Below are 26,729 nucleotides of genomic sequence, written 5' to 3' on the forward strand. Positions count from 1 at the left end.
TTGCAGGACAAGTTCTCAAGCAAAGTCCTGCCTATTTGATTGTATTCATTTATTCAAATACTGAGTGCCAACTATATTCCAGGCACTCTTTTAGGCACCAAGATACAACAGTAAATAAAACAGATAAAAATCCCTGCCTTTGAAGATCTTACATTATGGCAGAGGGGTATAAAGTAAACTAAATATATATAGTCAGTAAGTGTTAAGTGCCAAGTGGAACAAAATAAAGCAAGATGAGGGGGGATCAGGAACTCTGATGCAATATGACCATGATTCTGAACAGGGTGGTCAAGAGAGGCTCCATCAAGACAGTGACATTTGAGCAAAGATTTTAAAAAGGTAAGGGAATAACGCATGCAGATATGATGACGAAGAACATTCCAGGGAGAGGAAAACGCTGGCCCAAAAGTCTTGAGGTGGGGATCTGTTCGGTGTGATTATGGAATAATGAAAGGCGAGTGTGATAGAACGAAATGATCACTGGCAACAATTAGGGCTTATAATAAAAGCGAGGCACTATGCTTGGGGGAGAGGTGGAGAAGGCGTGGAGGGGGCCTAGACGCATATATCCATGGGGATAAATAATTATGCAATGTGGCCTGGGCTAAGGGTTAAAAGAGTGAAAGCGACAGTGAATGCTACAGGAATCTAATACAGGAAAGCTCCTGGAAGGCTGGGAGCATCAGAAAGGGTTTGTTTCATGAGTCATTTTGGATATACTCTGGGCTTCAGAGGATAAACCTTAGATGAAAAGAGGAAAAAGAAGTCACCATACCAAGAAGAAACAGCAAGAGGAAACATGCCAAAATAGAAACAGGAAGGCAAAGGAAGACAACTAAGGCTAGGATGGACAGGTAGTTTAGACCCAAGACCCAACAGCTTACAGGTGAGTTCCGCCTTTTGAGGGGAAGTTTATAGCTACCTTATACAAGTTGTTCCAGAAAACACAATTGAAAATTACCTAATTTAATGAGACTAAACTTCGGCAAACTTGAATTCTAAGCCACACAGAATCAGAAGAAAATAAAGCCCTATTCCAGATTCACTTATGCATGACATAAAAATCCAAAATAAAACACTAAGCAAATCCAACAGTATGTTTTATGAATATATCATAATTAAGTAATGTTTATCACATGAATGTCAGAACGATTCGACACAAAATAATCCATCAGTTTCAACTGTGTATAGTAAAGAAGAAAATTAAATGACTATCAATGGGTGCAAAAAGAGCATATAATACAATTCAATATCTATTTATGATTTTTAAAAAACAAAAATAAAAATAAAAATACCTCATGGTAAATTAGGATGAGAGGGAACTCCTTAAACTTGATAATCTATACACAAACAAAAAGCCCTAAAGCAAATATTACACTTCACAGGAAAACGACAGGATATTTGTTACCAACGCTATTCAACATAGCCTGGAAATTCTGACAAATAAAGGAGGAAAAGCACTTATATACTTATAAAGGAAGAGATAAAATTATCATTGTTTATAGATAATATGATCATGTGTTAGGTTGAACCGTATGATTTTGCAGTTTTTATAGGCCAAAACAGTTGAATATCAGCAATTTCATAAGGTCAATCTAGTAATAAGGAAAACCAATAGACAACAATTATGAGAATTTATAAGATCAAGGTCACTGACAAAAGACACTTTACAAAAATTCAATTATCTGCTCTACAGCAGCAAAACCCAACTATAAAATATAACAATATTCATCAGTCACAGGCACAATATAGACCATGAAATGCATAGAAATTAACTGAACAATACATTAGACCGCTATGGAGAAAAGTATTATTCTCTAATAAAGACAATTACGTGAATAAACAGAGTAACCACACAGGCAGCAATTAGAAACAGTGGACTGGATGTACACACAGCATCACAGATTTGCAGATTCATCTGTGATAAAATCAAAGATGTAGAATACAGTTCATGCAAATCAAAAGACCAAAATACTAAAAATGATTTGTAGTTGTGTGTGCAGCACTTTGCCCTGATATGTGTGATCTATAATAAAAACCAAATCTAATATATTTTGGGGAAAAAAATAAAATACACATTCATAAAAGCATACACAGGCAAAAGACAGTACATTAAAATTAGTAACTAAATAAAAAAGGGAGCAAGCTTTTTTTTACAATAAAAAGGGAAAATAAAAGTTGTATGTTATCTGGCATGTAAAGAGGACCTCCAAGTTTTTTTTTTTTTTTTTAATTCAGTTTTATTGAGATAAATTCACATACCTTACAGGCATCCATGATGCACAATCAACTGTTCACAGTACCATCATTTAGTTGAGCATTCATCACCCCAATCTATTTTTTGGACATTTTTCTTATACCAGAAAGAATCACAATAAGAATAAAAAATAAAAGTAAAAACGAACACCCAAATCATCTCCATCACACCGTATTTTTTCATTTAGTTTTTGTCCCCTTTTTCTGCTCATCCATCCATACACTGGATAAAGGCAGTGTGATCCACAAGGTTTTCACAATCACACTGTCACCCCTCGTAAGCTACAATGTTATGCAATCGTCTTCAAGAGTCAAGGCTACTGGGTTGGAGTTTGATAGTTTCAGGTATTTACTTCTAGCTATTCCAGCACATTAAAACCTAAAAAGGATTATCCATATAGTGCATAAGATCGTCCACCAGAGTGACCTCTCAACTCCACTTGAAATCCTCAGCCACTGAAACTCTGTTTCATTTTGCATGCCCCTTTTGGTCAAGAAGATGTTCTCCAACCCACAATGCCGGAACCACCAAGTTTTAAAGTAGTGACTGGGTGTGGGGAGCTGGGAGGAGAACGTGTGCTCCAGCTGCTACTTAGGAAGGTACATCCAGCACTGCTGGCTATAATGGGCTGAAGTTGGAAGAGAATCATGGCAAGAACACGAATAATAAATCTATTATAATGGCATGAGTCTTAAGGCCCTGTTGGAAGAAACGGAAAAATAAAAAGGACCAATTCCAAGGGACTATGTCAAGAAAATATCGAGAGAACCCTGTAACGGAATGGGATGGAGGAGGCGGAAAAGCCAGGGATGACTCCAGGCGTCTTGTCATGGTGTCTAGCACCCATGACAGAATTAGAAATCTCCGGAGATGGGGCCAGGACGATAAGCTTGCATTTAGAAATAGAAAATTCAGCACAACATACTGCTCTAGCCAAAATGGCCAATAAAATTTAGGAGCACTGGGAAATAAAACTACAATTATCTCCTTGCATAAAGTCAGGTCCAATTACACTGAGAACAAAGTTGGCTCTGGTTACTACACCCAAGAAAAGACAGGAAAAAGACAGAAAGAGAGAAAGACCAGCGAAGAGCAAAATAATTATGCCAAATGGCCAGTAAAGCTTCCTCATGAAACTAGACTGAGAGTCTGCAAAGAAGCAGGCTGAGAGAATATAAACTAATTGCAAAAAAAAAAGCAAATCTGTCAAAGAGATATCTCTGATATAAAAAAGTGTTTATCAACAAAATAGTTTAGAAGGAACCAAACAAACTACTTAAAAGAACAGTGCACATAGCTACGAAATGCACTGCCCCTGCTGGCTCTGGCTGCTGGTGGAAAATATAAATCTAACACTCCCAAATCCAGACAACCATTATTTATTGAGTGCATTCTACTGCCATGCACCATGCTAAGCACTGAGGAGATGATAAAAGACTAAAACAGATATGGTCTTCATGTCACAAAAAAAAAATAGTAATCAAATAATCCTATAACTAAGTATATCTTTGGAAACTAAGATACAACCTACCAAGGGAAAGAAAAGTGGTTTTGCAAGAACAGAATAAGAGAATCTGATCTTGAACTAGGATCAAGTACTATGGGAAATCTTCTCCCGAAAGTGATAGTTCAGCCAAGAGCAGAAAGAATAACAGACAATTAGATAAAAGTGGGCAGACAGCAATGGAGGTAGATGGTAGAGCAGTGAAGTGGCAAAAGAAGAGATATGGAAACAAAGTTGGAGAGAGAGGTGCATGAGGCCAAACTGTAGACACTCTTGTATGGACATATTAAGGTTTTCGGTCATTATCTTCAAAGCGATGGAAAAATCTGAAAGGAATTAGTGTGGGAGTAGGGGACGGGGTTGCCAACAGATTTGTATTTTGAAACGATTGCTCCAGCTACTGTGCAAGAAACAGAGAAGAGGGCCAGGGTGGCATCATGGCGAATGGGAAGGAAGAGATGGGCTCGATTTCCGACTCATCCAGCTGAATGGATGGTGACGGCAGGCACTAAAACGGAGAAGTCTGGAAGACCAGCAGGGAAGAAGATCCTGAACTAGGTCTCGGACACGGTGAGTCTGAGGTACCTTTGAGCATCCACCTGGAGATGTCACCCATGTCCAGGCCGACATTACTTCTTTCCCGGACATGAACCTCCTCAACGGTCTCCCCACTTCCACTCTTGCCTGCCTCCTGTTTATTCTACACATAGCAGGAAGAACGATCTTTTAAAAAATATAAGTAAAATCATAGTACTTCTTTGCTCAAAATTCAAACTGTTTTCCATGGCATATAAGACTCTCTGGATCTACCATCTGCGGCCTAAAGGGGACTTTCAAGAAAGTAGATGATGAGTCATCTGGATATAGGTGGACACTGAAGACCAGAGAATGAGGAAATTGTTTAGGAAGAGATCATGGAATGATCCACGAGGAAACAATATATAAAGGCACTCTAGAGAACAGGCCTCCAACGGAAATACATAAAGAGTGGCCAGAAAAAATGGGAAGAAACCCAGCAGAACATGATATTACTGAAGCCAAGGGGGAGAAAAAGCATTTCAAGAAAAAGTGACCTGCAGTGTCAAATGTGGCCGAGAAGTCAAATGAGAAAGATTCAAGGGTGTTCACTGGGTTTAGCAATGTGGAGGGTGGCCTTACTGAGTTTGGAAAGAGTGGTTTGAGTAGAAGAAAAATGGCAGAAACATGACTGGAGTGGGATATAGAGTGAATGTGAGACGAAGAAGGGAATACAGACAACTCTTTTCCAAAGTTTGACTATGAAAGCAAGGAGAGGTAACTGGGGGAGAGGGAGTCAAAGAAGGTTTTGTTGTTGAGATGGAAGAGATCAAACACGTTCAAATGCTGCTAGGAATGAGCTAGTTGAAAGACTAGTTGGATATACAGGAGAGAGAAGGGATACTTGACAGTATAATGATTCAGATGAGACCCAGTGGCTAGAAGGACAGAATGAAGAATTTCTGTACTTCCTCTATTAGAACACTTGGGAAGAAACAGTGGTCTTTAGACGTCACTGAAAAAAGTGAACATCATCCCATCCATCTGATACAGCTTCAGTTTTCTCTAGGAAGTAGAAGATGAAATCTGCTGTAGGAGAAAGGGCTGGGGAGGCAGAGGTTTGAGGAAAATAGAAAACAGAAGGAAAGACTATCATTCTGGAGAATGAAATAACAAGCTGATCTGACAAATGGTAGGACTCAGAGGCAGCCATGGTGGTGGTGGTGACCACTGGAGTTAGCAGTGAAGAATTCATAGCACTACCAATCAGCCTTCTTGAGTCACTTCCTCCAGCAGGGTTTATCACCTCATGTGCAGACCCAAGGACCATGGGAAGTACTTCAAGAGGGCCTGAGGGTTAGCACGTCAATCAGAAGGATTAAGGGAACCCGGGATTCCTAAGAGTCATTGCTTTTATCAGAAAGGACAATCATGCCATCCCAAGAAATAAGCCGTTGGTGGTTCTCACTGTCAAGAGAGTCTGCTGGACAGAAGATGACTCTATACGATAAGAGTCTATATGAAGTTGGAGTTATTACCGAGGCAGATTTCTGAGTCTAGTCCCTACTGTGAAAGAATACAGAAAGCGAAATCCATCTGCCCATTACAGCAGACAAGGAGATAGGTCCACCCAGTATCACCACAGTCTTGATAGTTTAACAAAACACAATCTATCTAGGACTCCTTCTTAGCTGTGACATCAATTTGTGAGAGCAGGAAAGAAAAAAAAAAAAAAAAAAACTGCCCTTTGGACAGACTTAACCTTTACCTAGGCCCTGATTACCGTGCAGTAACCAGGCAAGGAGGACCAAAATTTCTTTATTCAATCTATCTTCTTCCTGGCTCTGCTGCTGCAGCCAAGTGTCTTTGTTCACCTCTCATCACTTCCACTCAAGGCCTAAGAGAATGAGACAATTCTATCGTGGTTTGCAAATGGCTTGCTTTGTGGACTTTGGTTTCTTCCCGTGAATAATTAACAGTAATGCTTTATTAAATAGAATATGGCCTTACTTATGTTCCATAGACCTCTTGGCATTGAATTCCTTGAGGCATTGACATTTTAACCCAGGCAAACAGCAGAAATGCCACCAGTGTCCTTCCCAAGCCAAGGGTAGTCATTGATAATCTATGGTGATGATCAAGGGGCTGGCAAACTATATGGTCTGAGGGTCAGATCTTGAGATCAATTGTTTGATACCCACTATCATGGCTCCTAATATCTTGCCAGACCAACAAAAGCTATTTGCCTACTCGTGTTTGTCTGCCCAACTCTGTCTGTGTCTCATTATACAGTATCGAGATTGGTTTTCTACCACTGCATAACAGTAAATGAAATAAATTGTATTTGCCTTAAGGAAATTATGTGAGGTGGCTGCACATACACAACCATGATAATCACTAGGCACAAGACATGACCAGAAATCTTATTTGTGAGAAACTTCCTGACTGACTGGAAAGAAAAAGCACACAAACAAGATAATCAAGTCTTGAAACCCGTGAATGCTATTCTCTCTCACTGAAGGCAGCGCAGCCCTTACTCATCCCATACCTGAGGTTTTGTTTTTGTTTTTAATCCTGTTGAACTGCACAACTGTCCCATTTTGATTCCAGTCAGATTCGGCCAATGCCTTCTTAGCCAGAAGGTCAACTCCTCTTAAATTGGCTGTTTTTACCAAATAGATCCTAAACCCTCCAGACGCCAAAATAAAATCTGGTGGCACATTTGGAAAGAGCATCAAGATTAAGGCCGTGTGGTGGACTGAATTTTGTACCCTAACAGCAGATGTTTTTAATCGCAATCCACATTCCTGTGGGTGTGAACCCATTTGTAAACAGGACCTTAGAAGATGTATTATCAGTTTATAAGGTGTGGATCTTCTAAGATCCTATTGAGATGAGACGCAACCCTTCATCTGTCTTACTGGGGGCCTCATAAAGAGATGACCCAGGAAAAAATCAAGGACATTGACATACGAGGACTACTGTCACTATCACACTCCTGGGCCCAGGAGAGAGCATGGCCTTGCCAACTTACTGATTTTAGACCTTTAGCCTCTGCAACTATGAGCCAACAAATTCTTGCCATCTGAGCCAGTCCACTGTGTGGAATGTGTCATGGCAGCCTGGCAAATTAAGATAGGCAGTTAACAGAGTGAAAACCTCGACAACTTCATCCCCTTCCATATGGCCAAGAGACATTTATCCCTCCTCAGGGTTTAAATCCCATCTCCAGGGCCTTTGACTGTCAGAACAAGAGAAAGTCTACACTGACATCACTCTAGGATCACATAAAATCTTTCTCATTCAATCCTCTTTACCAAGCTCTCTCTAATTTTAACTGCCATCACTTGACTTACCTTACCATACAGTATTGCAGTGACAAAAGTTAAAAGGACTGACATTACCAGGTATTGACAAAGATGCAGAGCAACTGGAGTCTCATGTATATCTGGCAGCAGAATAAAATGATACAACCACTTTGAAAAAAAAATGTTTGGCAGTTTCTTATAAAATTGACCTAGCAATTACACTTCTGGGTACTATGTGAAGAAATAAACAAATATATGTTCACAAAAAGACTTGTAAGAATATTCACAGCATATTTTTCCAGAAAAGTCAAAAACCAGAAACAATCCAAATGTCCATCAATAGGTGAAGGGGTAAACAAATTTCAGCAAGGGATCACTAAAGAGCGATGGGATACCAAAGAAGAAAGAAGAGAATAAAAAATAAACTGATACATGCAAAAACACAGGTGAATCTAAAAATATTATGTTGAGGGAAAAAGCCCAAAACAAAAGAACTCACGCTGTATGATTCGTTGATCCATTGATCTAAGTTTATCACTCCTCACCAATATCACACTGTCTACATTATTGTAGCTTTACTGCAATACTTAAAATTGGGTAGTGGGATTCCTCCAACTTTATTACTCTTTTCCAAAACTGTTTTGGATACTTTTGTTCCTTTTCCTTCCCATGCAAATTTTAGGGTCAGCTTTTCTATAGCTATAAAAATACCCTGCTGAGTTTTTATTGGAATTGTGTCAGACCTACAGATCAATGTGGAGAGAACTGACAACATGACTAGATTGAGTCTTTGCATCCATGAAAACAATGTCTCCATTTATATTTGTAGTTGACAGCATATCCTGTGTGTGTCTTATTAGATTCATCCCCAAATATTGTTTTCTGAATTTCAGTTTCCAATTGCTCATTGCAGGTAGATAAAAATACAGTTGACTTTTGTATGAGGACCTTGTATTCCCAGACCTTGCTAAATTCCATTAGTTCTAGGAGCTTTTTTTCATACGTTCCTCAGTATTTCCTACATAGACAATCATGTCTTCTACAAGGAGAGACAGTTTTACTTATTCTTTTCCAATCTGTATGTCTTAATTTACTTACTTTATTACACTGGCTAGGATCTCCAGCATGCTGTCGAATCGGAAAAGTGAAAGAGAATATCCCTGTCTTGTTTCCAAACTTGGAAAAGCACTCGGCCTTTCACCATTAAGTATGTTAGCAATAGGCTTTTTTTTTGTTTCCATAAATGTCCTTTATCAGAATAAAGTTCTCCAATATTCCTGGTTTGAGAAGACATTTTATCATGAGTGGATTTAGAATTCTGTCATATGCTTTTTTTTAAATTCAATTTTATTGAGCAGTATTTGCACACCACACAATCATCCAGTGTACAATCCACTGTCCACAGTACCACTATATAGCTGTGCACTCATCACCACAGTCAATTTTTGAACATTTTCATTACAACACACACAAAAGAATACGAATTAAAGTATAAAAGAGCACCCAAAACATCCCATATTCCCCATCCCTCCCTATTATTCATTTTACTTTTTGCCCTCATTTTTCTATTCATATGTCCATACACTGTATAAAAGGGAGAGTGAGCCACAAAGTTTTCACAGTCACACAGTGTAAGCTACAGAGTTATACAATCATCTTCAAGAATATAGGCTACTGGGTTGCAGTTCAACAGTTTCAGTTATTTCCTTCAGCTATTCCGATACGCTAAAGAATTCTGTCATATGCTTTTGCTGCACCAATTGATCATATAGCTTTTCTTCTTTCTTCTGTTAATAACAGGAGGGTTCCACTGATTGATTTGTGAATGTTGGGCCAAACATACATTCCTGGGATAAATTCCATTTGTTGTAATGTATTATTTATTTTATATATTGCTGCATTTGATTTGCTGATATTGTTGAGGATTTTTGCATCTATGTTCATGAGTGCTATTGGTCTATAGTTCTCTTTTCTTCTACTGTCTTTATCTGACTCTGTTATCAGGGTAATGCTGGCTTCGTAAAATAGGGGGAAGTGCGCTCTCCTTTTCCATTTTCTGAAAGAGATTGTGTAGAATTGACGTTATTTCTTTAAATGTTTGAGCCTGGAGTTTTGTTTTCAGAGAGAACTCAATTTTTTTTTCTAAGACTATTCCAGTTATCTGCCTCTTTTTTGGTGGGTTTTGGCAATTTTTGACTTTCAATAAATTAGTATATTTTACCAGTTTTCCAATTTACAAGTTGTTGTAGTTTTTTTAAATCCTTTTGATGACTTGTCAGATCTGTAGTTATCTCCCCTCTTTTATTCTCTTTTTCTTTACATTTTTAATGCATTATTGAGCTATATTCACATACCATACAATCATCAGAAGTACTCAATTGATCACACTATCATATGGTTGTGCATTCATCTCCACAATTAATTTTTGAATATTTTCATTATTCCAAAAAAATAAAAATAAGGATAAAAATAAAAATAGAAGTAAAAACAGAACACCCAAAACATCTCACACCCCCCTCCCCTCATTATATATTTACTTTTTGTCCCCATTTTTATACTCATCTGTCCATACACCGGATAAAGGGACTGTGAGCCACAAGGTTTTCACAATCTCACAGTCACACCATGTAAACTATATAGTTATATGATTGTCTTCAAGAGTCAAGGATACTGGGTTGCAGTACAACAGGTTCAGGTATTTCCTTCTAGCTATTCTAATACACTAAACACTAAAAAGGGAATTCTACATAATGCATAAGAATAACCTCCAGAATAACCTCTTGACTCCATTTGAAATCTCTCAGCCATTGAAATTTTATTTTGTTTAATTTCTCTTAGGCATTATAATGTTTGTCTTTTCATTTCTGGCTTCTTTCACTCAACCTACTGCCCTCACCGTCTATTATCCTAGTTGCAAACCGCACAACTTCATTCCTTCTTGTTGCCACTGGATATCCCATTGTATGTGTACACCACAGTTCACCATTCGGTTTATCAGTCCATGTACCCTTAGGCCACCTCCATCCATTGCAAATCGTGAATACTTCCACCACAAACACCAGTGTGCAATTTCCACTCGTGTGCACACTCTCAGTTCCTCCAAGCATATAAACAATAACAGGGCTGCAGGACCATATGGCAACCCCATAGTTAGCTTCTTCAGGAACCACACACTGCCCTCCAGCTGGGCTGCACCATTTACTTCCCCACCAACAGTGAATAGGTACATCCCTCTCTTCACATTTTCTCCAGCACTGTATCCCTCTGTTTTTTTAACAGTTTTATTCACACAGCATACAATCCATCCTAAGTAAACAATCAATGATTTCCAGTATAATCACAGTTATGCATTCACCACCACAATCTATATGGCATTTCCATTTCTTCCACAATGAAAGAGGAAGAGGAGAAAAAAATGAATAAAAAAAGATAGAAGAAAAAAATATAATATAATAAAATACAATGAAAAGGTCATACAACAATACCAAGAATCCCATACCCCTCCCTAATATCCCCCTCTTATAGACATTTAGCTTTGGTATATTGTCTTTGTTACAATTAATGGAAGCATCTTACATTGTTACTGTTAACTACAGACTCTAGTTTCCATTGATTGTATTTTTTCTCTTATACTATCCAGTTTTCAACACTTTGCAATATCGCCACTCATTTGTTCTCCCTCAAGTAAAAACATTCTTACATTAGTACACTTAATCTCTTCCATTGACCACTCTAGGTTTCACGAGGTATACAGTCCCAGTCTGTATCCTCTATCTTTCTTTCTGGTATCAGACATGCCCCTCGTCTTCCTCTTCCACCCGTACTCACACTCATCTTTGAGCAAAGTGCTTACACTATTGTGCTACCATCATACAGTATTGTGCTATTTCTGGATCTATACAATCAATCCTGTTGAACCTTCTGTACTCCTTCAACATCAGATGCCCAATCTCTACCCTCTTTCTATCTCCTAATAACCTGTGTTCTCATCTTTGACATTCAAGGTTCACTCACTAATGTTAACTCATATTTGTGAGACCATATGGTATTTGTCCTTTTGTTTCTGGCTAATTTCATTCAATGTAATGTCTACCGTCTACCATTTGTCTTTTGGATTTTATATGTCGTATCTTACTTTATTTTTACTTTCTCTCTTTTTACCCTGATTCTACATTCTTCTCCGAAACTCTTTCCTGTCTTCTCCTGTCTGTCTTGCTGCCTTTAGCACTTCTTGTAGAGCAATTATCTTGTTCACAAACTCTCCCATTGTCTGTTTGTCAGAAAATATTTTGAGCTCTCCCTCATATTTGAAGGACAGCTTTGCTGGATATAGGATTCTTGGTTGGCAGTTTTTCTCTTTCAGTATCTTAAATATATCACACCACTTCCTTCTTGCCTCCACGGTTTCTGCTGAAAGATCCACACATAGTCTTATTAAGCTTCCTTTGTATGTGATGGATTGCTTTTCTCTTGCTGCTTTCAGAATTCTCTGTCTTTGGCATTTGATAGTCTGATTATGAGGAAAAAAAGTTTCTAGAGTCAAATAAGTTAAGGAAATGCCGGGTTAAACTAAGTTAAACATGATTCTTCCCAGCAGTAATTCTAGAACCTTTAATTAGCTAACTGTGATTCCGCAAAATGGGAATTTATTGTGTTCCTCATATTTATTTGACCATGGGACATGCTTAAAAATATGAAATGCTTCATGAATTTGCATGACATCCTTGCACAGGGGCCACACTAATCTTATCTGTATCGTTGCAATTTTAGTATATGTGCTGCCAAAGAGAGCAACCCTTTTCTATTCTTGGTGGTAGTAATTTGTATCTTTTTTTTTTCCTTGGTCAAGCTAGTGGTTTATCAATGTCATTAATCTTTACAGAACTTCAGCTTTTGGTTTCATTGATTCTCTTCATAGTTTTTCTTTTTTCTATTTCATTGATTTCCACTCATGTCTTTATTACTTCTTTCCTTCTGTTTCAGTTGAGTTTATTTTGCTCTTTTTTCTATTTTCTTAAGGTGAAACTTTAGATTACTGATTTGATACATTTCTTCTTTTCTAACGTAAGCATTTAATGCTATTAATTTCCCTCCAAGCCTTGCTTTAGCTGCATTCCACAAACCTTGATATGGTATTTCCACGTTTGTTCTTTTCAAAAATTTTTAATTTCCCTTGAGATGTCCTCTTTGACCCATGGATTAATTTCCCAGTTTTCTTTCTTTTACTGATTTCTAGTTGAAGTCCATTATGGTCATATAATATACTTTGTAAGACTTCAAATTTGTAAATGTGTCAAGATTTATTTTATGACCCAGGATTTGGTCTTCCTTGAATGTATCATGGGCATTTGAAAAGACTGTGTACGAACCCTGTTGTCATTCGGTGAATTATTCAATGAATGTCAATTAGATGCGGTTGGTTTATGTTGTTCAGTTCTTCTATATTCTTGCTGATTTTCTGTCCACTAGTTCTGTAAATTACTGAGACAGCAGTGTTGAAGTCCCCATATATAACTGTGGATTTGTCTACTTCTCCCTTCAGTTCTATCACTTTTTGCTTCATGTATTTTGAACCTCTGTTCTTAGATGCATACACATCAAGGATTGCAAGGATTGCCGTGTATTTTTGGTGAGTTGAACATTTTATCATTATTTAATATGCCCCTTTATTCCTGTAATTTTCTTTGATCTGATATTAACATACTCACTCCACCTTTCGTTTGAATTCAGCACCTTGATAATTCTTAATAATTCTAATTATTTATCGACAGGATTATTTTCATACATAATCACGTTGGAAAATAATGATAGTTTTAATGCTTCCTTCCAATTTTCATACCTTTTTATCATATTAAGGAATTTTAATGACAAATTTATTTTCCTTAGAATGACAGAGATGGATAGGTGGCATTTTTATCCTTGTATAATCCCTTTCACGTCTACTCAAATTAAACTAAGAGCTTCCTTTTATTTTAGCCTAAAAGCTTGAACAGCAGTTTCAGCAGAGGAGTGCAAGGTTACTTCCAGGCCTTCTCAATCGGGGAAACCTTGCTCAAGATCAGCTTCAAGACAAATAAAAGGGAGCAGTTGAGGAACAAAGAAAACCGTTACTAGTCTCCCAAATATGCCTAAAAGTCCAGAGGCTCAACCAGTTCTGCTTCCTGCTTGACATTCTCCTTGTTGGCTTTCTTCATTTTAGACGCTCCCTTTTTCAATCCCCTCTATATACTGCAACCAAAGTACTGTTCTAAAACAACCATGCCTATCATCTCATCCCCACTTTCAACTGCCTTCAGCAACTGCCCAATGGTCTGCCCAACAGATCATATCCCAACCCCTGTGCTCAGCTTTCACAGCTTTCCAAAGTCCAACCTCCTCAATACCTTCCAACAACCTCCACAATACCCATTTCCGCCTTAACAGTCCATCTGTCCCACTGACACATGAAAACACAGCATCTATCCCCACTACTCTGTATTGAACTCTGAGCTATTCTAAAGGCTCACGTTCAAGTCCTACCTCCTCCATAAAGCCTCTCAAACAATAAAATGAGAGGAAAGAGTTCTCAAACATTTGGTAATGCTATTTCTATCTGGCCCAAGTGCAAGCTACCAAATGGTCAGTTTGGGTACTGGGCAGTATCTGGACTAAACCAGGGTCTAGTATGCCACTTATCTGCTTTGATTTTGGACAGTGTTCACTCTCCCATAAAATGAAGTCTGGGGCTAAACTGCATTATGAGTTTACCCAAGGCTCACAATCCTCAGTGATCGTTCCCTTCTCCCACCTGGAACTCCTAATGAACTTCTAGTCATTACCTCTTTGTTCCATGCTACATTCTTTTGTTCCTACTTTAGCCTTTTCTCCCCCACCACAGTTATTTCTGTGTTTCTCCCAGTATTGAACACAATAAACATTTACTGAACATGGGAGGGAAACTGCTTATTTCTCTCACAGAATGGGTGCAAAGGAGGGTATGTGTGCGAGGAAACACAATAGCTACCTGCGCACGACCTGGCAATTTCTAAACGCCTTAAAGGATATCCATCGGGGGAGCAAAATGCCTCTCCTCCCTCTTCTATTTTATTCTCCAGTATCCTAGGAGACCAGGGAGAATCAAGAAAGGTAGGACAAGATCTTTTGGAAAATCAAAAGAACATCCTGCAGCAGAGTTCTTTTATCCTCCTGCTTGGTAAGACCAGAGAGACGTGAAGTAGAGGCACTTAGGAGGGGTTGACAGCGGAGCTGAGGTTTGAGATACAGTCTCTGTGCAGAAGCAGGGTGGGGTGGGAGGGCTGGGGAGGGAGGTGGAATGGTCTTCTCACAACAACTAGGTCCCAACAGTTAACATGATTCAGAATATCTACCACTTTAATATATGTGGGAAATAATGGAGGGTTAAGAAAAAAAAAATAGGCAGCAGAAAGGACAACAAATAAAGAAAAAATAATACAAGATAAAAAGGGATGAGGACAATTACAGGTACCTCAGTGGAGAAGTGTGCCAGGTAGAAGTGAAGAATTAGAGCCAGTGCAACATGTTGTTACACATGTATGTGGGTGTTTGGTATACTGTGTGCGGCTTACACATGCACACACACACGTTTATAATGCATATAAATATATACAAACACACATATAGTTGTATAGGTATACGTAATAGTTATAGTTATGTTACAGTTAGCTAAAGGTATATGTGTAGGTGTAAGTACAAGTACAGGTTTAGGTATGTATGAGCTTCTTTCACTTTGACCTCTCTTCAAAGTTTAGAATCAGTCTCTATCTGCTCAAGGTACAGGAAAGTCTCAGGAACAGGTCTCACAGCCTGACGTACAATGACAGGTACAGGTGTGTGGCTTGCAAGGGTGTATCAGAATCTGAAACACCCCAGTGAGAAAAGCATACTCATTTTAGGCTTAGCAAAAATGGCAGTGATTAAGAAAGCCCAACAAAGACTGCCATCAGTAATCATCTTTTAGCTAGCAATGAAAAGACAAAACATAACTGATAAGCCTGATAGAGAAGTTATTGCTCCTCTGAATATGAAGAAGAAATACCAACCTCTGACACCAAGGGAGCTAGTGAGCCAGGAATGGCACCGAGTTTAAGGGAATGAGCTCCAATTCCACTGGGGCCGTGCGTGGGCCAGGAGAAGAGTCAGCTCTATGGCATCTCTTGATGCCAGGAGAAGAGTCAGCGTCTGGGGACAATCTGCCCACAAGTGGGTCTTGGTGGTAGGTGACCTGCTCCCCTGCGGCCAGGCATCTGTGCACGCTGAACCCTATGGGATTCTTTCTGCAGCCCCTCGTCGCGTGCAAAGCACATTCACATCATCAGAGGGTGGGCAGAGCGGTGCAGGACAGCCTCAGCACACTCACAGTTGCAGCCATGGTCAATAATGGGAAGTCAGGAAGTCTGGGTAAACTGGGGTCCAGTGAGCCAAGGGCTGGCATGTGTGTATGAGACCAGCCACTGTGCAACACGTGCATCCACAGAAGCAATATTCCGGATAAGCAGGGGCTGTTATTGAGCATAGTGTGACATGAGGATTGCAAATCTGTGTTAAGAGAAATAAAGTATTTCAAAGTATAAACACAAAGGTCAGTTTGGAGAGAGGACTGTTTGGGGGGGGGTAGAATTGAGAGCAGTGGGCTCTCATCCCCTTCCTCCCACGTTCCCAGTCACCCACAGGCACTGCGGCGATTTTATATTCTCCCCGAGATGCTCTATGCATTTCCAAGCACATATAACATGCGTGTTTGTGAGCCTATTCACCCCAAACACTTTTGCAGATATTAGATAAAATATCATACACAGCTGTCAGTGTATTTTGGAGGTAGCTATGTATTGGTTCATTTAGGTCTGATTCAGATAATAGTCTACCTCCAGATGCTCCATAATCTATCTACCAAGTCCACAGTAGCATCTTAGATTTGCAAGTCTCCTCTGTTTTGGTTCACGTTTCTATCTTAAGCCATCATTTATATTTCTCCCTCATCTCCATCTGTCAGAATCCCTTCCTTCCAAGGACCAACTTCAGTCACCTTTTGTTCCTGGAACCCTGGTTGATTACTGCAGCCATGAGTGAGCGTTCTGCCCTCCCAACAGTTCCAATGCTTTCTTCTACCTTGGATTATTAATTCAAACCAGCCTCAAGCATCTGCAGTGTGTTTGTATCTTATTTTCCCTACTGGAATCTGAGCCTCTTGAGGGCAAGATTTCTGACTTACTCATCTACCACTGAGCTAAACACAGAGCATTTGCTAAATGAGAAATGTCTGCTCATGCATGGAGCAGGAATTTCCCCTCTGGGTGACAACGGTCAACATGGGAGCCACCAGCCTAAAGCCTGTCTTCCCTTCGCTTCCAGTCACTGGCTATTTCCTAGCACCCCTGAGCCCTCTTCTTCTCAGTGCTCCCCCAGCTTCACGGCTTCAATTCAATACTGAGGATCCCTCTCTGTCATCTCCTAGACCTCTCCCCAAAGCTCCAGACCCTTATCCCAGCTGCCTACCGAGCTTCTCTGCTTGCATTTCCCATAAGCGCCTCTCCAGTAACTGGCCTCCCCATCCACCCTTTGCAAGCCCAACCTGAGCAGCAACGTCATCCCCTACTTCTCCCTCACGTTCCACTGTGATGGAGCCTCTCGAATATCTCAGGAACCTATCCACATCTCCCCTCCCCATGGCTCACTTCTGAACCATAGGACCATCATCTCTCCCTTGGCTTACCCAACCAGTCTCCTACTTGACTGTAACATCCCCTAACTAGTCTCTCTGGCTCCAGTCTTGCTCCCCTCCATTCAGTTATCTGCTCTGCATCCAGAAGGGGTCTTGAAGGAGCTAAGCCAGTTGTCATAACCCCACCTAGTTCCCAGACCCAGGCTTGAAACCAGTCAGCCCACGGTATCCCCTCCTCTGGAATATGGAAATGGACCATGGTACCCATGGGAAGTGAGTCAGCTGAGCCTGGAGAAAAGGATTCTTTTCCCATGAGCTGGACATTCAGGCATTTCCCCTCTTCCTTGTCTCTTCAGTTTGTGAAGACAGAAGCAAATCACCTCAATTGCTGCTGGCTGCCAGATAGACAGACAGATGATGGACAGATGGATGTAGGTAGGTAGGTAGATAGATATAGGTAGGTAGGTAGGTAGATGGATGGATAGATATATAGGTAGATAGATAGACGGACAGACAGACACAGACAGACAGGCAGGCAGGCAGGCAGATTGATTTGTTGGTTTGTTTTATTTTAATTTCATTTACAAAGAGTCTATATCCACCAAACACACACTCTCCACTCTCCCTTCCCCCCATCTCCTGGAAACCTTAAATTTACTTTCTCGCTCTATGAGTTTTCTATTTCTAGTCATCTCTTATAAGTGACACCATACAATATTTGTCCTTATGTGTCTTGCTTATTTCACTGAGCATAATGTTTTCAAGCTTCTTCCACGTTGCAGCATGTCTCAGAACTTCATTCTCTCATAACAGCCAAATAATGTCCCATTCTGCACGTGTACTACACATTGTTTCTCCATTCATCTGTTGGTGCACCCTGGGTTGTTTCTGCCTTTCAGCCACTGTGAATAACGCAGCTAGGAACACCGGTGTACAAGTATCTGTCTGAGACCCTATTTTCACTTTCTTTGGATATATACCTAGAAGAATTATTGCCGGGTCATACTGTAATTCTGTGTAAGTTTCCTTCTAGTTTAAGTCACTTCGAATCATTACTTTAGTTCCTGTAACTAAAGGCATTCTTATGATGCAAATGATCAAAAGCTTTCTTTACTGCAAAACTCCTTAGAGCCTTAAATACAAATATGGACTGTAAATTTCCAAGATGAATATATAATGTGCAGCACTTCCCACAGTCTTAGGATTTTTTTTTTCCCACGAACAAATTTTGCCAAATTAGGAAATTCACATTCTTCTGTTCATACATTCAAAAATATGATCTGGCCCATGTCGCAAAAAAGTCAGAGAGAGAAAAAGCATATCAAGGCAAAAGAATACAAGTAAGGAGGTCACCGCAATAGCCAAAGGTGGAGACAGGGATCACAATGAACACCGAAATGAAAAAGAAGAAATTGCTAAACTAGAATGCGGTCACAGTAACTCACTGGATGTGTGGGATGATGAACTGGGAAACAGGTTCTCAGGATCACTGCCAAGCCAGCACATCCCTGGCAAACTGGCCCAGGTGGGGTCTTTGATTCATTCATTGGAGAGCAAGATCAGCACAGGGACACATCCAACAGCCACCACCCCAACCCGTTCCTTGGGGAACACCACCTGGCTTCTCTTTTGGGACCTGCCTCTCCCCCATCCCAGCATGTGTGGACTGTCAATCAAGATAACTTCCCACCCTCTAGGTTTCCCTGAGAAATAGTCATGGTCACATGCCCCAGCGAAACCAGTGAGACTGTCCTCTGACGAGTGACCTCAGGACAGAACACAACTGGAAAGCAGCCTTCTTGGTGGTGGCCCCTGAAGAGGTTTCCTTCTGCCTGTGACACTGGTCCTTCCCCAGGTCACAATGTCCACCTCCTCCTTTGATTTTGTGCATCACCCCAGACCCTTCCCTAGCTCCTGTTCTGCTTAGGTTACAACCAGAGAATCCTAACCAAGAACGGGGAAACCCTAGTGTTCTATGTTTCAGGCAGACCAAGATTGATTCCAAATCTGATGTGCCTTTAAAATCAGCAGCAACAACTTCATTCAGCATGTCAGGATATGACTTCCCAAAGGCAGACTCTTTTACCCCACAATATGAGATTTGACATCATGTGCTTTGCAGAGCACAGAGATAAGAGGTTTCCCAGGTTTGAATCCAAGGCTCGAGAGAATTTCAAAACTATTTGTCCTCAGACCTCTCAGGGCCCAAACTTAAAAAAAAAAAAAAAAAAAATCATTATAAGAAATTCCAGCTACATTTGCCCACTTTGTTTTGAGTCCTGGGAACTTTTTTTTTCCCTGACTATAAAACACATGTTTATTTTAAGGAATTTGGAAGTTAAAGAAAAATACAAGCGGCAGAAACCAAATCACTCATAATCCTACCCAGAGATAAGCACCTCCCAGTCCTTCCTGGTTTCCTTCCAGTGTTTTCTATGCATCTTTTTAAATACTGTACAATCTCACCTCTGTATGCACTTCTGCATTCTGTTTCCTTATCTTCAACACTTCTCTCAAGCCCTTAAGAACTTTTTTGAATGTTGTAAAGACACTAAAATCATTGCAATTTACTTATGACGCGAGACATTTAATTTTTTCCACTTTGTCCCCTACTGAAGAGTCATGAAGCTACAAAGCACGGCCACGTTGGAGCCAGCAGATCAGGAAAAACTGTGCAACCTGGAGCAACCACACACCTGCTCAGAGACTCAGGTAGAAAACAGGAAACTATCAGACCTGCTCTTACAGCTGTTGCGGGCGTTAAACCAGCATGCACACCAAGTATTCCACAAGAGTCCATCACAGAACACGCTCAGTAAAGAACTGCCGGGAAACCAAAAGGCAAGCGTGTGCCTGCAAAGTACATCAGTGCACACGAGGAGATGCTTGTTGCTAACAGCTCTCTCCACCTTTCATATTCCTTTCTTATACTGTATTCTTCAGGGTTTCTGGTTCAAGTGTTACACGGAAGTCTCTAAGGACCTTTTGTAGAGACAGCGACTGCTTTCTTTCAACACAGAGCACAGAACCAGGGAGAACTTTCCAAGGGCCCTCTCTTAACCTTTCTTGTGAAACTGCAGAAAGGAAACAAAGAGAAAAATTTTCTATTGGCAGAAATTTCATTTTACACTCTCTGTGGTCAAGGCTACATACAATTTACTTGATTACCTTACAGGAACGTGACATTTTTATTTTTATTCAAGGCAGGAGCCGTTAATTAGCATTTCTAAAACCAGCTAAACTGAAGTAACTGGAGGTTCTGGGGAGACAGAAATAAAACCTTTAGGGGGAGCAGACCAAGGGAAGCATTTGCCCATGCTTGGCCGACTTAGAACCCAGTTCAAATTTGGCTCTGTCCCTCCCTGGGTCTGCTTCTTCCTAGACTCCATTTTCCCATCTGTAAAATGGGGCTATAAGTAGCACCCATCACACAGATGTTGCAATGAGTAAATAAAATAATCTTTATAAAGCGCATAGCCCAGCTCCTGGCACTATACAGTCACAAGCTAAATAAGCCCCCTAACGTTTCCTCAAGGGTCTGAGAGCCATCTCTCTGAAAGGCAGTCACCAAGGAAGGGAAGGCTCTCTCCTTGGGCTGGTTTGAATCTGTCATGTACCCCATAAAAGACTATGTTCTTTTAATCCACTCTTGTGGACCTACTGTGGGTGGGATCTTTTCATTCAATTATTTCCATGGAGATGTGACCCCGCCCATTCAGGCTGTGTCTTACTTTGTTTACTGGAGTCCTTAAGAGAGCTCAGGAAGAGAGAGATCTCAGAGCCACTGACACAGAAAGAGCAAGCAAGGACCCTGCAGGAGCTGAGACAGAAGCCCAGAGACATTTTGGAGAAAGACATTTTGGAACCAGAACCCAGGAGAGAAGGACCAGTAGACGTCACCATGAGCTTCCCATGAGACAGAGGTGTTCCAGATGCCATCAGCCTTTCTACAGAGAAGGTATTGTCCAGTTGATGCCTTAATTGAGAAATTTCATGGCTGCAGAACTGTAAATTTGTGAACTAATAAACCCCCATTGTAAATGCCAACCCATTTCCAGTATTTTGCCTTCAGGCAGTTTTAGCAAACTGGAAACTCCTGGGAACAATGGGCCTAACTTCAGAAGTCATCTACTTTCATGAAGATGCAAAAAATTAGCAATTTTAGCTTGGAAACATGAATGTAATGAATGGTATCCACTTAGCTATATAATAAAGGAAGACTTCTTTCTGTGTGTGCAATCTCTTTAGCAATTACCTGTGATGCATCACATTCTGGTTTCACACTTATTCAATAATAAAATAATTTTTCCTTCTCTTCCACCTTCGAGAAGAAGCTTTCTGGGTTGGGAGAAGATTTTGTTTTTCATCATATTCCCCTAACAACACCCAGACACAGAGCTGTGACTCTTCTGGCTCTCCTCCTCCCAGGCTCAGGAAAGGATGGCCCCATGTGAAGCTGGGTGTGGCCAGGTGATTTGCTTTGGCCAGAGGAACGTGACTAGAAGTGACACGTGTCACTTCCAGAAGAAACGCTGGCAGCCAATGTACAATTCACCACATCCTCATTTACTGCTTTGTCACCAGGGAGGCACTTTGGGAAAAAAGCCTGTGGCGAACCAGGTCCTCGGCAAGCTACTCCACCCCCATCACCCAGAGTCGTCAGTCACTGGTATTTTGGGGATATTTGTTACAGCAGCATGACTTAGACACACCTAGTCATACAACAACAATTAGGTTAGTGGGTATTAACTGAGCACTATTACTGATACCTCAAGTTATTTCCTCTAGTCATACTCTGGACTAAACACAGAAAAACCAGGGTTGATTTGGGAAAATGAGACAAGTGAATAACAATTACAAGTTGTAATTTTCAGATACTTAGGAATGTAAATAAAGTTGAACAAATGCCTGTCAATAACACTTTCAGCCCAGCAGGGGACAGTGACAATAACTACAATTTATTGAATGCTTGTCATGTACTAGATATTAACATTATATTCATTATCTTATTTAACTCTGCCAATCAATAATCTTACAAAGTAGGTGTCATTCCAGTGTGGTAAAATGAGAATTTCTGTTTTCCTCACTAATCCTTTCCTCAAGGAAGGAATGTTTTTTTTGTTTTTTGTTTTTTTTTTTAACATATTGTGCCAGTTTGAATGTATTATGTCCCCCCAAACGCCATTATCTTTGATGTAATCTTGTGTGAGCAGACGTTATCAGTGTTGATTAGACTGTAATTCTTTGAGTGTTTCTTTGGAATGTGCCCCACCCAGCTGTGGGTGATGACTCTGATTGGGTAATTTCCATGGAGGTGTTGCTCTGCCCATTCGGGGTGGGTCTAAGTTGAGTCACTGGAGCCATATAAATGAGCTGATGTGCAGAGGGAACTCAGTGCAGCTGTGAGTTTCATTTTGCAGAGGAGCTACAGCCAAGAGGGACATTTTGAAGAATGCACAGAAGCTGCAGATGAGAGACAGTTTGAAGATGGCCACTGAAAGCTGACTCTTGCTCCGGAGAAGCTGAGAGAGGATAAAGATTCCAAGTGCAACTACGAGTGACATTTTTGAGGAACTGCAGCCCATAGAGGAAAGTCCTGGGAGAAAGCCATTTTGAAACCAGAACTTTGGAGCAGACGCCAGCCACGTGCCTTCCCGGCTAACAGAGGTTTTCCGGACACCATTGGCCATCCTCCAGTGAAGGTACCCGATTACTGATGTGTTACCTTGGACACTTTATGGCCTTAAGACTGTAACTGTGTGACCAAATAAACCCCTTTTATAAAATCCAGTCCATCCCTGGTATTTTGTATTCTGGCAGCATTAGCACACTAGAACACATACCAAAAACAAATTTTGACACGTGAGGCAGAGGATATTAGCAAGGGAGAAGTCCGCTGTTCTACAGACACTTCCATTCCGAGGGAGGACTGGAGGAGACACGGCCACCCAGGTGTGAAGGAGGAAAGCATGGGAGAGCCTCCTTCCGGCTGGACCTTGGAGGCAAAGGCAGGTGGAGTGGACAGAGGTGGGCAAGAGTGCACAGGAGGACCACAGGATGCCGGGCAGTGAGAGAGGGCAGAGAGAAGGTTCTTGGTCATTCACCTGTGGTGGGAGCACCCCTGGATCCGGTCATAACCAGAGAGGGGCTTTGTGCCTAGTTCTGGCCAATGAAATGTGGACAAAATGCTATGTGTCGATCCAGGCCGAGGCTCTCAGGAGCCAGAATGGCTCCTCCACATTCTCTCTCCACCTTTGGCAGTGAGATGCGGGGAGGCAGGCAGAGATGGATGCACGCTGGATCCCCGAGTCACGCGTGGAGGGGAGCTGTCTGGAGACTCCCCGACACACATCGCACTTGGCAGGAGCTCGAAATAAACTTGTGTCGTGTCAGGCCACTGAGATTTCAGAGCTCACGTGTCACCACAGCAGAGCCGAACCCATCCTGACTGATACGCCATGGATGTCTCTAGACTAGGGAAAACCAGCAAAATAAACCCAAGGAAATCAGGAGGAAGGGATCTAAAAATAAAAAGCAGACTTTATTACAAATGGAAAAAGAAAACAGATTAAGAGCTGAGAAATTTAAAAAAAAAATAGAAAAGATTAAACCCAAAGCTAGTCAAGGAGAAAAAAGAAAGGGAAATGCTAAGGAAGACTAATAAAGGGCAAACATACAACTATAGATTCAGAGAAGATTCTACTAAACTCCAAAATCATAATAAAATGGATGCTTTTCTATAAAATACGTTACTAGAAGTAACTCAAGAAAACAGAAGAAGCATGAAGAGCCCAGGACTTTCGAGAGATTGGGAAAACTGTCAAAGAACTGCCTTCAAATACATCTGGGACAGCTGTTTCCAACCTTCAAAAAGGTTGTCGTCATTTAACCATTCCACACACAATAAGAATAGAAGCACGACAATTCATTTTACACTGTTATAAAAACTTGACAGGTATGGCAAAAGAAACAAATTCAAATGCTCTCACTTATTGTTCCGGTTTGCTAACGCTGTCTTTTCACAAAACACCAGAAATGGATTGGCTTTTATAAAGAGGGTTTATTTGGTTACATAGTTACAGTCTTAAGGCCATAAAGCGTCCAAGGTAAGTCATCAACAATCAGGAACCTTCACTGGAGGATGGCCAATGGTGTCCAGAAAACCTCTGTTAACAGCTAGGAAGTCACGTGAATGTGATTGCTCCGGAGCTCTGGTTTCAAAATGGCTTTCTCCCAGGACGTTCCTCTGTAGGCTGCAGCTCCTCAAAAATGTCACTCTTAGTTGCTCTTGGGGCATTTGTCCTCTCTCGGCTTCTCCGGAGCAAAAGTCTGCTTTCAAAGGCTGTCTTCAAAATGTCTCTGTAAGCTGCAGCTCCTTTCTCAGCTCCTGTGCATTCTTCAAAGTGTCCCTCTTGGCTGTTGCAAGCTCGCTTCTCCTGTCTGAACTTACATAGTGCTCTAGTAAACTAATGAAGGCCCACGCTGAATGGGCAGGGTCCACATCTCCATGGAAATTATCCAATCAGAATTATCACCTACAGTTGGATGGGTTGCATCTCCATGGAAACACTCAAAGAATTACAACCTAATCAACACTAATACATCTGCCCACACAAGATTGCATCAAAGAACATGGTGTTTTAGGGGACATAATACATCCAAACTGGCACACTTATGATTACTGAATGCCAAATTCCTACAGAAAACAACAATAAATTAAATCCAGCATAAGTTAAAAAAAAATTTCAACCATGGTCAAATAAGATTCATTGCAGGAAGGCGAGGAGAGCTCAATCAAGAACCTAAAACACAAGCTCTGCATGGTCAGGGCCTCTAACACTGAGTATTCCCAGCACCAACAACAATGCCTAGAACATAGTAAGTGGTCAATAAATATTTATGGTGTAAATTATTCAGTGAAGAGTAATAAATTAATGGAGAAAAACTATATGATTATCTCTAAAGAAAATGATAACCTAGTTAATCCAATTTAACATTGGCATCAAAGAAAAACTCAAGGTAAAATAAATAAAAGATTTATGTTGGTAATATGAGTAAAAACAAAATATCTCAAATGAACAATCACGCATTTCTACTGGGGTTAATAAGAAGACATGGATGCCCACAGACCACCAAAACATTTTAACACTATGCTACTAGTTCTAGACAATGCAATTAGATAAGAAAATGAGTATAAAAACTTGAAAAGAAAAAGCAAAAATACTATTTGCAGAAGATGTGATTATCTTCCTGGAAAACACAGCAGACTCAATAATAATTAAAAAAAATTTTTTAAATAATGAGATAGTTCAAGATGACTATACAAAAATCAATTAATTTTCCTATATTCCAACAATAAAGAGTACGAAAGTATAATGATAAAAGATTGCAAGCACTATAGCTACAGTAATGACAAAGAAAAAAATTTCTAAAAATAGAAGAAAAATTATGTAGGATCTTTAGGTTGATTTGTTGATTTGAGACAACAACTATGCACGATCAAAAACAGACTGGAATAAACATACCCTATTCCCTGATGGGAAAAGTTCTCATTATAGTGTAAAAATGTCAATTTCCCTGTCTTAATATGGTCATTGAACAACAACTGGAAAGCTAACAAATGAGCATAAACAAGAAGATATGATCAACTTTCTTTCCTAAGTGGGCAATCCGTGGGCTGGCCTTGGTTAGAGCACAGCAGAACCCATGGGAAAAGGGTTTTCCATGCCACCCACAGAGCTGCCCTGGTTGAGGCTGACATGAGGGACCTGCCCCACTCCCTGTTCCTCCCACCGAGCACCTGGGATCTGGCTACAAGGATTACTCCACCACTGTTCACCTGGGCAGGTGTGCCCACCTCAGCTTCCTGCCAGAACTGAGAGAGATTCGTTGAGGGAGGAAGCTAGAAAGCTTAGAAATGATAACAGTAACGATATTTCAATACAGCAGGGATGGAGAAAACTGTTCAATTTAGGCAGTAGAGTAACTATTTGCAAACCATAAAATAAAAAGGAAGGAAAATTAAATATGATACCTATACACCAAAGTAAATGACCAATGAATTAAAAATTGGGTGGTAAAATGAAAATCTATAAATACCAATAAAATACATGAATATTTATGTAATCTTGGTTCAGGGAAGATGTTCCTAAGCACAAGGCTTTAAGGACAAATCATAAACTGACAGAGTTAAGATCACAAAATATTAGACTTCTATAAAAAAGGAAAGAAGGAAGGGAGGGAGGGAGGAAGGGACAAAGCAAAATTAAAAGGGCAAAGAAACCTGCAGGGAGATGTTTGTGCCATATGACAAAGAATACATATGCTTAATATATTTTTTAAAATACCTGAAAAGCAATAGGAAGACAGTTAGCAACATGACTTTGGAAAAACTGGGCAAATGACATTTACAGGCAATTCACAAAAGGTAACAAATGTCCAGTAAGTATAAAATATGTTCAACCT

At 40.4% G+C, this 26,729-nt stretch overlaps 1 protein-coding gene and 1 non-coding gene across 7 annotated transcripts in view; both read right to left on the reverse strand.

The window, feature by feature from the left end:
• The window catches only part of ARHGAP44 (Rho GTPase activating protein 44), a 202,475-nt gene that overhangs the window by 165,648 nt on the left and 10,098 nt on the right, over window positions 1-26,729 (reverse strand). The window lies entirely within an intron of this gene.
• On the reverse strand, window positions 12,273-12,379 carry LOC119515072. The gene has a single exon (XR_005212967.1). It is a non-coding gene; the product is annotated as a U6 spliceosomal RNA (small nuclear RNA).

Source organism: Choloepus didactylus, chromosome 18 (assembly GCF_015220235.1).
Source record: "Choloepus didactylus isolate mChoDid1 chromosome 18, mChoDid1.pri, whole genome shotgun sequence".
In the NCBI taxonomy this organism is placed as follows: domain Eukaryota; kingdom Metazoa; phylum Chordata; class Mammalia; order Pilosa; family Megalonychidae; genus Choloepus; species Choloepus didactylus.